We start from the raw sequence: 12,299 nt of genomic DNA on the forward strand, positions 1-12,299 counted from the left end.
TCGATCCCGGGTGGCGGTCGGCTTCCCGACCACCCTTGCCCGCCTCCGTCGAGCCCACCCGAAAAGGGCAAGATTCTGCCCAAAGTTTTCCTTATTGGGCTAGGAGGACCAGAAATAGGAATGGAGAGATGATGAAGGAAATTGCCTAGAATAAATGGAAAGTTAAATTATCGATAAAATTGGCACCATCGATCATGCAATAGGGAATTACTGAATTTCAAGGGCGGAATGAGATTTCCAACAGCAAATAAAAATAAAACAAAAATGTTACCATTTCATTAATAACATGTCTTGGCTCATGTGACAAAGGGGGTCATGTTTTGTAACATTTAAAAAATCTTTATTTTTGATTTTTTATATCATCAGCTCCCTGAGGCAGCTCTGTGCTGAGCACTACAGCAGGCATTTCATGCTGGGCCGGCATTGATTGGCCAGCCAGTGTGAAATTGCAATCGCGGCCCGATCACTGGTGGCGGTCAGCTCCCTGACCGCTCCCGCTCGCCCTCGCCCGACGAGGGCAAAATTCTGCCCTATGTATGTGTCTTAATTGGATTAAAACCAGCTCATCTGGGTGCTTTGATGTGTAGTCGTTTTGAGATGTTAATTAGATAAATGTAAGGAGGGTAGAAGGTAAAGTTTGCATTTATTAGAAGAAACCATTCAACCATTGTGGGTGAAATCTTACACCTAGCAAGAAGACACCAAGGAATGTGTTTATGTTTTTCCAGCTTACTAATAAAATTGGTGGGATGAAAGGATGCTATTGTTACAAGAGCTAAAGTTAAGAGCCTGGTGATACAATGGAAAATCTACATTCATAGAGAAGGATATGTATAAAGGAGAAAGGAGATTATGTGTAAGGTAGAGGCATGTTAAGATCCAAAAAGTGTGAGAAGCCTCCAGCCTGTAAGCCTCAAGCTGCTGCTTACAAGGACCCAGAGCTGAAAGAAACTCACTTTGAATGTGACTGTCCAGGATGTGCTTTGCCAGGTGTCTGTTTAAATCTAGGAGATTTACTGTTGCCTTAACAGGGGGCGTAACTGAGAGTCAGATTAATTAAGGGTTTTTGTAGTTATTATAGTAGTAACTTTGTAGACATATATATGTGTTTACAATCGTTCTTGTATTAATAAATGTTTAATTTAGTTTTATAAAAAAAACTCTTGAGACTCGGTGATCTTATTACTACTGAATTCAAAGCCTGTATCTCGAAACTTACAAATTGCAAAAATGGGTTATGACAGTTGTTTCAAGTTTCCCTCTGGGATTTGAACAACTCAACCTTTACATTGGCTGTATTTTACTTGTTAATATAGACTTTGAATATTACTGAAAAGAGAGACATGCTGCCAAAGCTTTTTCTCTTGCACTCCTCAGGACAAATGCAAGAATACCAAATTTCAAGTGATCACAGCAATTTACACTGCAGGAGAAAAGGCTGTTGATTAGTTGCAAGTCAACTCTAATTAGGTGAGGTGCTGCCTGGAGAAACCAAGGGGGAACTATAGGCTCCCTATGTTTCTAAGTTATTCAAAAAAGCTACAGGGCTTGAACATTATCCTTCTGTTTGCAGAGAACCGATCCCTGCATATGAATGCCTGCTGCTTCTAGCATGGGAAAATGAATAATGTTATGGGCTCAACTGATTACCTTAAACTAGTTGTTAGTTTAGCTATTAGCACATTCAGGATTGTTCATAAGTGCTGCCCAATTGTGGAATCACATCAAAAATAGACATTTAGCTTCAGGTTTTACAAGGGCAGGCTGGTTATGTACAGTCTGTACTCAGCCCATTACAAACAACCAAAGGAATATGATGTTTGATTCGATCAGCCAATTGGTGGGACGTACAGCCTGAATACCTGGCATCACACAGGTATTGAAATTCATACCTAACATTGCTCAATTGTCTGGTAGGCAGTATGTCTTTTTGGGCATATATGTGTATGTATAACTGATGGCAGCTTCCTGGTAGTGTAAAATACCACTTCAGGGTAGTATCGTGAACCGGCTTGCTTAATCTGTTCAAATTTTTGAGATACTTTGGCTTTCCAGGGTAATTTGAGGTAAATCAAGCACTTTTCAGGTCTGAGAGTGGTGGTTTTTGACCTATTTGCAATTTTGCACATATATTAAGTGTGAACATGGGTCTCCTGCTTTCCATCGCATCCCCCACTTCTGTCACCCCGACCTGCCAGATCTACTGCCGGCTCAGCCACAGAAACCTCAGGAAGAAGGGGGAGAACAGTACCACACAACTGATGAAGAAGCACCATAATTTGATTTGACACTTGTAGCCACCAGCTGCAGGTTTAGTGGGTACTTTTCAGGGCAGAACGGAATCAGAATCTGCATGAGATATGTTACTGGGCACAAGTGCTGCAGCCGGCCAGGGGTAATGCTTAGTTTGTGTGCCAGCTCACCAAGAGGTAACGTCGCCGACAAGTTCTGCTACAGGGAACTGAAATGAACACTGCCTGGGGCAGCCTACAGAAGAATATGGATGAATACGCACATTGATATGCTTGGTGCTATGGCAGGCATAGCACACAGCCTGTTGTCACTGTCAAGAAGTATCGAGGAGTCCAGCTCTGACATGGCACAGGACAGTGTCCAGAACATGGAGCCCATTCTTTTCACCATGGAAGTGGTGCCCAGCTCCACGATAGCAGTTGTCGAATAGGGGGGTGGGGGGGGGCGGGGATGCAATATCTGTTGGCCACTGACTCAACTTCCACTGCAGCACAGGAGGAAGCCGCCCAGCATCTGAATGGCTGCAGTGGAAGCTTAGATAGAGGTCACAAGATCCATACTTTCTGCCATGCAGGTTCAGACTGCTGCCATCATGGCTGTGAACCTCAGTGCTCAAAGGGGTATGCAGGCTGTCCAGCAATCTGTGCTCCAACATATTACTAGGATTGCTGAGACGCTGCCCTGAGGGGAGTGGCAGTGGCACCTCAAGACAACAGCATTCATGCTCCCAACACTGCCATTTTACCAGTGCCTTTGCTGTTGCCTCTCAGCCAACTAGCCCACACTGCTGGCGCCACCCACCACTCCCCCACCCCCCTCCACTGACTCCCACCCTGCTGAGGTGGTGCAATCTGAAGCTGGGCTCCCACCCCTGGAGGTGCCCAAGGGTGTTCTACAAGACCACTGCAGTATCCTCTGGCAAATGACTTCCACTAACTGTGCTGCAGTCACTCGGATAGCCTAGTACTAGGCAGGGCAAAGGAAAGACAGGCATTAAGGGGATGCACTGGTTGAATATGTCATTGCTGTTTGTATAATTGAAAGTGTTGTTGGATAAAGATGTATCTGAAAGTTTTTTGTTGGAGGTTTTTAATAGCAGAATTTTGGCCAACAGGATGCAGTGATGGAATGTCACAGATGGATGGAAAAATGGGGATGATGTCCTAAGGGAGTCAGAATCTCAGTAGCTGCACAAGGACAGCCCCCCTGAAGCAAAGGGTCCCAGATGCCTCCTCCCTGACTTCCTCTCTTCCTCCTCCTCCTCCCTCTCCACCTGCATTTCCTTCCAAGCTGGCTTCTGTATACTTGGTACCAATGCCTACCATTGTGGGAAATGCTGAAGACCACCACAAATTTGGAGACACACTCTAGTGAGTACAGCAGGACTCTCCCTAAGCGGGATGCCCTAACCAGGCATCAAAACCATTGCTTAAGAACACCAGTAGTCTGCTCCATGATGTTTCTGTGGCTGCATGGTTCTCATTGCATGCCCCTTGTCCTCATGTGGTGGGGTGGTGTGGTCACCAGCCATAGATAACCCTTGATTCCAAGAAGCTAGCTTATGGTTCTTCATGGTGACCTGAAGACATGGGAGGCTGCCGCAGGATAAAGGGATTCACCGACCTGCCTCAGGCATTATTCCTGGGTGTGGTGAAGGTAGGAGAAGTGCTCATTGAAACCCCTTGGTGGGGAGGACCTTCTGCGGAGAGCCTCCTCTCCTCCCTGTGTGCAGAGTTTCCTGTTTCTGTAGCTTCATCTCCATTTACCTGTTGTATAGTAGATCCAAAGGCACTGCAACTACAACTCCCATCACTGTTGGTCCTTTCTAAGAGCAGGGCAGCAGGTGTATGGCAACAACATCACCTCCAAGTTCCCTTCCAAGTCATACACCAACCTGACTTCACCATTTATCAATGTTCCTTCATGATTGCTGAATAAAAATCGTCGAACTCCCTACCTAACAGCATAATGGGGGCACATTCACCACATAAACTGCAGTGGTTTAAGAAGAAGGCTTGACATCTTGTTTTCAAAGGCAACTAGGGATGGGCAATAAATGTTGGTTTTGCTTGCAATGTCCATATCCTAAGAATTATTTCAAATATAAAAGCCGATAGATAATGCTGTACCTGTATAGAAAGTTACTTAGAGCTGCAGTTGTGAACAGTTTTGAATAACATATAGAAAGGCTATAAAAGTAATGTAACAGGTTCAGCAGATCCACAAGGATGTTACCAGGGAAACGGCTATGAGAAGAGTAAGATGGTAACATAAGAGCATACATTTAAACAGTGAACGATTAGAATGTGGAATTGTTTATCCTAAATCATTCCAGAAGCACAACACTATAAATAATTTCAAAAAGCAATTTGACAATGGGATGAAGAAGAGGAATATTCATTGGAAGGAGTGGATAGGTCTTTCAGGAAGGTGGAATAACATGACAGGAAGAATGGGTACGTGATGTTCTACAAAATTCTGAGTATTTAAGTATATAGTATGGAGAATAAGCAGGATTGTGGTTATAGCACTGTGATTCATTGGGAGGAAAGTGCTGGACTAGCCTTTTTGATTAAATGACATGTTTCTGTACCATGATGTTCCGTGATTCAACAAATTATGAACACACAAGGGGTGATTTGAACCCTGACAACTGGCGGATACCGGGCAAAGGGAATTTAAAATTAGTCCAGAGGACTACCGGGACTTGCCCTGCTCCTCACCCATGACATCCTGCCTCCTTCCTACAGTGTTCATTTGAAATCTGAGCAGATGGCCCATGTCCGAAACTAAGGTGCTTCTTCTTTAAATATGCATTTCGGTGTCATCGCCAATCTCTGGCTGCTATAGCTGGTGGTTTCCACGGGGAGGCCATTGTATAGCAGGAAGGGGAACCGGGGCTAGAAGAAGCTCAACAGGTAAGCCTTTTTACTTTCCCTGTGAGGCCTGGAGGAGCAGAGGATCAACAAAGTTTAATCATCCTGTGCCCTGGAATCTCCTCCCCTTCCCGATCATTCCAAAAAATTGATCCCTGTCACTTACCTGAGTGCCAGTGACAATTCACTCAGCCCCCTCCAGTGAACTCCTACTGCCTGGCATTCATTCCCCCTTGCCCTATTCCCGCCATTGTTGGACAGGCAACTGACTGGGGACATGTAGATGACATCTGATCATTTAAATCATCTGTTCATTCCCCTGCTGAAGTTGGATGGATTTGGTGCTTTCAACTCACCCAGTTTGCACTGCAAGTCCAAATCAATCCTGTAATTGGTGGACTTGACAAAATAGGGCAGGGGAATTTGTGACAAAGCTGATTTTCTGTATTTGAAAGGCTGCGGAGGGTACAAGAAATAATAACATAAAAAGAAATACTGTTTTCTGTATTAGCCAAAGCCACTGTTTACCATGCCAAAGTGTTGAGGAATATAGACATATAGAATTAGTTAGCTGTTTGATGAAGATATAAAGATTTTTGAGAATCGTAAAACCTGAGGGGGAAGAAATAACCACAATCGGATTGAGATGGTCTGGAGGAATGGGCTCACATCTGGCTGACGCCATGTAATCTAGATAAATGTAATGATATGCATGTGGGTAGGGCCAGTTGATATATTGCTCAATTCTGATGTAAGGCCTGTTGAGCTGGAAAGAGACTGAGGTGTTATAGTACATAAATCTCTAAATCGTTATGATCAGTAGCAAAATAGAATACAAAAATATATGGCTACAATGATGCAATATAAAAACAAAAACTGCTATACTGTCCTATTAAAAACCTTTGTTCAGGACATCAGGAATACTGTACAGGCCTCCTCACTTGGTTGGTGATATAGAGGCCTTGGAGAAGGTCTAGAGGAGGTCCATTAGATTTGTTTTGAGTTTAAAAGCTGTTAGTTACAAAAAGAAGCTTAGAGAGCTGGGACTACTCTGGAAAAGTGTAGATTTAGAGAAGATTTAATCAGAGCTTTTAAAATAAAGAATGGACTAAACTGTTCCCATGTGGATGGGTTGTTTGAACTTGATGGGTTAGGGAGAAAAAGGGGACATACATATCAGTTATGCAAGATAGAACGAGATTGGATGTCAGGTGGCTTCATGGACATTTAGAGCAAGCTGCTGGCACATACAATTTTCAATATGAGATTGACAGGTTCCTGACTGGCTGATATCATACAAAAGTTAGATGGGGCATTTAGCGTGCTAACTATGGTCTCCTGGAACATGTTTTGACCATGCTAAGGGTTGGTAAGGGAATTCCTAATTTTTTTTCATGAGCTTTTAAAAACATATCCTCCCTCCATGCGATTACATTGCTTCTGGTCAATGTGAAAATTGAGGATTGTGATGCTCCCCAAACCTCTCTACATTGCTTTCCACTTTTAGGGTACTTCTTAAAGCATAAATCTTTGACCAAAGTTTTGGTCATCTGACCCTATATTTCCTTATGTGGCTTGGTGTCATATTTTATTTTATAATGCCTCTGTGAAGCACTTGGGATGTATTATTGCATTAAAGGAGCTATATAAATAAACATTATTGTTATGAAAGCCACTATATAAGTGTGCTTTCTTTTCTTTCTCCACACACCCGGTCAAACATGGGCAAGGAAACCTCTTGCTGATTATGACGTAGCACTCTCCCTCAGCTGATGAATCAGTGCACCTCCATCTTGGGCTTAGAATGTACCCTGGGCGGGGGACTTCAATATCCACCACCAAGCGTAGCTTGGTAGCACCACTACTGATCGAACTGGCCAAGTCCTAAAAGACATAACTGCTAGACTGGACCTGCGGCAGGTGGTGAGAGAACCAACAAGAGGAAAAAACACACTTGATCTCATCCTCATCAACCTACCTGCTGCAGATGTAAGTCCCTGACAGTATCGGTTGGAGTGACCACCGCAGAGTCGTTGGGGAGACAAAATCCCTGCTTCACATTGAGGATACCCTCCATCTTATGTGGCACTACCACCGTGCTAAATGGCATCGATTTTGAACAGATCTAGTGACTCAAGACTGGGCATCCATGGGGCACTGTGGGCCATCAGCAGCAGCAGAATTGTACTCTAACACAATCTGTAACCTCATGGCCCAGCATTTCCCTCACACTACCATTATCATAAAGCCAGGGGATCAATCCTGGTTCAATGAAGAATGCAGGAGGGCATGCCAGGAGCAGCACCAGGCATACCTAAAAATGAGGTGTCAACCTGGTGAAGCTATAACACAGGATTGCTTGCATGCCAAACAGCAAGCGATAGACATGGCTAAGCGATCCCACACCCAACTCACTAAGATCTAAGATCTAAGCTCTGCAATCCTGTCACATCCAGTTGTGAATGGTGGTGGACAATTAAATAACTCACTGGAGGAGGAGGCTCCAAAATATCCCCATCCTCAATGATGGGGGAACCCAGCACATCAATGCAAAAGATAAGTCTGAAGCATTTGCTACAATCTTTAGCAAGAAGTGCTGAGTGAATGATCCATCTCGGCCTCCTCCATAGGTCCCCAGCATCACAGATGCCAGTCTTCAGTCAATCCGATTCACTCCATACGATATCAAGAAATGACTGAAGGCACTGGATACTGCAAAGGCTATGGGCCCTGACAATACTCCGGCAATAGTACTGAAGACTTGTGCTACAGAACTTGTTGCACCCCTAGCAAAGATGTTCCAGTACAGGTACAACACTGGCATCTACCTGGCTACATTGCCCAGGTATGTCCTGTACACAAAAAGCAGGACAAATCCAACCCGGACAATTACCGCCCCATCAGTCTACTCTCGATCATCAGTAAAGTAATGGAAGGGATCATCAACAGTACTATCAAGCAGCATTTGCTTAGCAATAACCTGCTCACTATTGCTTAGTTTGGGCTCCGCCGGGGCTACTCAGCTCCTGACCTCATTACAGCCTTGGTTCAAAACTGGACAAAAGGGCTAAACTCCTGGGGTGAGGTGAGACTGACTGCCCTTAACATCAAGGCAGCATTTGACCATTGTGGCATCAAGGAGCCCTAGCAAAACTGGAGTCACTGGGAATCAGGGGGAAAAGTCTCCACTAGTTAGACTCATACCTAGCACAAAGGAAGATGGTTGTGGTTGTTGGAGGTCAGTCATCTCAGCTCCAGGACATCACTGCAGGAACTCCTCAGGGTCGTGTCCGAGGCCCAACCATCTTCAGCTGCTTCATCAATGATCTTACTTCCAAAATAAGGTCAGAAGTGGGCATGTTCACAGATGATTGCACAATGTTCAGCACCATTCGCAACTCCTCAGATACTGAAGCAGCCCATGTCCAAATGCAGTAAGACCTGGACAATATTAAGGCTTGGGCTGACAAATGGCAAGTAACATTCGCACCACACAAGCGTCAGGCAGTGACCATATCCAGCAAGAGAGAATCCAACCATCACCCCTTGATGTTCAATGGCATTACCATCACTGAATCCTCCACTATCAACATCCTGGGGGCTTACCATTGATCAGAAACTGAACTGGACTAGCCATATAAATACTGTGGCTACAAGAGCAGGTCAGAGGCTAGGAATAGTGCAATGAGTAACCCACCCCTTTCTCCCAAAGCCTGTCCACCATCTACAAGGCCCAATCAGGAGGGTGATGGAATACTCCCCACTTGCCTGGATGAGTGCAGCTCCCACAACATTCAAGAAGCTTGACACCATCCAGGACAAAGCAGCCCACTTGATTGGCACCACATCCACAAACATTCACTCCCTCCACCACTGACATACAGAGGCAGCAGTATGTGCCATCTACAAGATGCACTGCAGGAATTCACTAAAGCTCCTTCAACAGCATCTTCCAAACCCACGTCCACTACCATCTCGATGGACAAGGGCAGGAGATAGACGGGAACGCTACCAACTGGAAGTTCCCCTCCAAGTCACTCACCATCCTAACTTGGAAATATATCACTTCACTGTTGCTGGGTCAAAATCCTGGAACTCCCTTCCTACCAGCACTGTGGGTGTACTCACACCATATGGACTGCAGTGGTTCAAGAAGGCAGCTCACCACCACCTTCTCAAGGGCAACTAGGGATGGGCAATAAGTGCTGGCCCAGCCAGTGAAGCCCACATCCCATGAGTGTATAAAGAAAACACTCAGGGCTATAATATGCAATTTCATAACTTCATCATGATGTCTGAGCTTTCTTATCTTCAAAATACAGATGGTTTGCTTCTCTTGGAGGTTCCCTTTGTCCTTCATGTACTTTCTGTCTTTGTTCTAATAGAGCCAACGTATTACATAGTGTTAATATTGTACTGTCAGGTTTAATGTCGATGTTTTGTTGATGCAGTAAGCTTTGGATTATAAACATCTCTGCAGAATATGAACCTGCAATTCTATTTAATAAGAGAAATATTTTGTATCCTTATAAGAATTATTTAGCCTAATAAAACAAGATTTGTAGTGTTATACATTTATTCAGATGCATTACAGTAATTGGCATACTCAATTCAATGAGTCAATATCAAATTAGACTTTCTCATGTTTGTGGCTGAAGGTTATTAGTTCAAACAGAATCTCTCTTCAGTGCATACTTTTCATCTAACTTTCATGGAATAGAAACTGTTGTTGCTTAATATGGCTTAATTTATTTAACAGAGAGACTTTAAATCATCATTAAAATAAGAAAAGATATAACTGTTCTTGGGAGCCATGGACCTAACTGATTCCTATCTTTGGATCTAATAGGGGCTAAATTGGATAACTGGGGATCACTGTGTGTCGGTGGTGGGGGGAGTGAATGTTTGTGGATGGGGTGGCAATCGAGTGGGCTGCTTTGTCCTGGATGGTGTCAAGCTTCTTGAGTGTTGTGGGAGCTGCACTCATCCAGGCAAGTGGGGAATATTCCATCACACTCCTGACTTGTGCCTTGTAGATGGTGGCCATACTTTGGGGAGTCAGGAGGTGAGTTAATCGGCACAGGACTCTTAGTCTCTGACCTGCCCTTGTGGCCACAGTATTTATATGGCTAGTCCAGTTCAGTTTTTGATCAATGGTAACCCCCCGGGATGTTGATAGTGGTAATGCCATTGAATGTCAAGGGGCCAAGGTTAGGTTCTCCCTTTTGGAGCTGGTCATTGCATAGCACTTGTGTGGAGTGAATGTTACTTGCCACTTGTCAGCCAAGCCTGGATATTGTCCAGGTCTTGCTACAGTTGGACATGGACTGCTTCAGTATCTGAGGAGTTGTGATTGGTGCTGAACATTGTGCAATCATCAGTGAACATTCCCACTTCTGACCTTATGATGGAAGAAAGGTCATTGATGAAGCAGCCGAAGATGGTTAGGCCTAGGACACTACCCTGAGAAACTCATGCAGCAATGTCCTGGAACTGAGATGATTGACCTCCGACAACCACAACCATTTCCTTTGTGCTAGGTATGAGTCTAACTAGTGGAGACTTTGCCCCCTGATTCCTATTGATTCCAGTTTTGTTAGGGCTCCTTGATACCACACTCAGTTAAATGCTGTCTTGATGTCAAGGGCATTCACTGTCACCTCACCTCGGGAGCTCAGCTCTTTTGTCCATCTTCGAACCAAGGCTGTAATGAAGTCAGAAGCCGAGTGGCCCTGGACAAACCCAAGCTGCGTGTCAGTGAGCAGGTTATTGATGAGCAAGTGCCACTTGATAGCACTGTTGATGACCCCTTCCTTCACTTTACTGATGATCAAGAGTAGGCTGATGGGGCGGTAATTGGTCAATTTGGATTTGTCCTACTGTTTGTGTATAGGGCATACCTGGACAATTTTCCACATAGTCGGGAAGATGTCAGTGTTGTAGCTGTACTTGAACAGCTTGGCTCAGGGCGCAGCAAGTTCTGAAGCACAAATCTTCAGTCCTATTGCCAGAATATTGTCAGGGCCCATAGCCTTTGCAGTACCCAGTGCCTTCAGCCGTTTCTTGATATCACATGGAATGAATCTGAAGACTGGCATCTGTGATGCTGGGGACCTCCGGAGGAGGCCGGGATGGGTCACACTCTCGGCACTTATGGCTGCAAATGCTTCAGCCTTATCTTTTGCACTGATATATTATCAGACAATGTAAGCTGATTGCGTACTATGTAGTATGGGACCAGTTCTTCCTCTATTTCATGAGACCATTCTGTTTTTCGGTACTGGTTTACTCTCTGTAGCATGCTGCCTTTTTTCGATGTTGCATTCAACTCCTCTCACCTAAAAAAATTCGTAGTCACATGTGAAATCACTGTGATCTTGCCGTCTTCAATGTTGCAAGTTGCTTCTCTATCGTTAATGCAGCTACTCATTTGCATGAATCTGAAAGATACTCAACCTCGAAGTTGTATTGATGAAGATGATCTGACAGCTATAGATGTTTAGAGGTTGATGACCAGATCCTGATATGGTTAATAGTCTAGTCAGCACTTGGTGATCAGTGCGGAGAATGAACTTTCTACCACAGAGATACATGTGCAAATGATCACAAGCAGAAATGCAGGCTAGTGCTTCCCACTCTCCAGTAGAGTAGTTGCATTCAGTTTACAACATCAGGCAAGTAATTGGTCATTCACTTTTCTCAAAGTACTGTGAGAGTACAGCTTCAATTGCATTCCCTGTTGCATCTGTTGTGACATGCCGCATGTAGGTTGAAATGTGTAAGGACTGATGAAAATGCTATCTTCGCCTTTCATATATCAAATACTGTTTGCTGTGCGATTGTACATTCCCGCTGTACATCTTTGCACAGTAGCTTCTAAAGAGGCCCTGCGGCCTTGGCGTACTTAGGAATGAATTGGCGATAAAAGTCAGTAGTACCGAGAAAGGATGCCAGCTCTTTCATGTTAGATGGGGTCGGACGTGCATGAATAACTTTGACATTGTTGTGTGAAGGCTTTACTCTTGCTGCTGTCACTCTGTGCCCTAGAAAATCAATCTCAGATTTTACAAATGTGTATTTGTCCTTGTTACGTATCGGGTTGTGTGGTGCAAGTCGAGTGCACGCTGCTGAAGAGTGCTGGTTGCATTCTGCTTTGTCCCTTCCATTGTC

Source organism: Cetorhinus maximus, chromosome 4 (genome assembly GCF_964194155.1).
Source record: "Cetorhinus maximus chromosome 4, sCetMax3.hap1.1, whole genome shotgun sequence".
Classification (NCBI taxonomy): domain Eukaryota; kingdom Metazoa; phylum Chordata; class Chondrichthyes; order Lamniformes; family Cetorhinidae; genus Cetorhinus; species Cetorhinus maximus.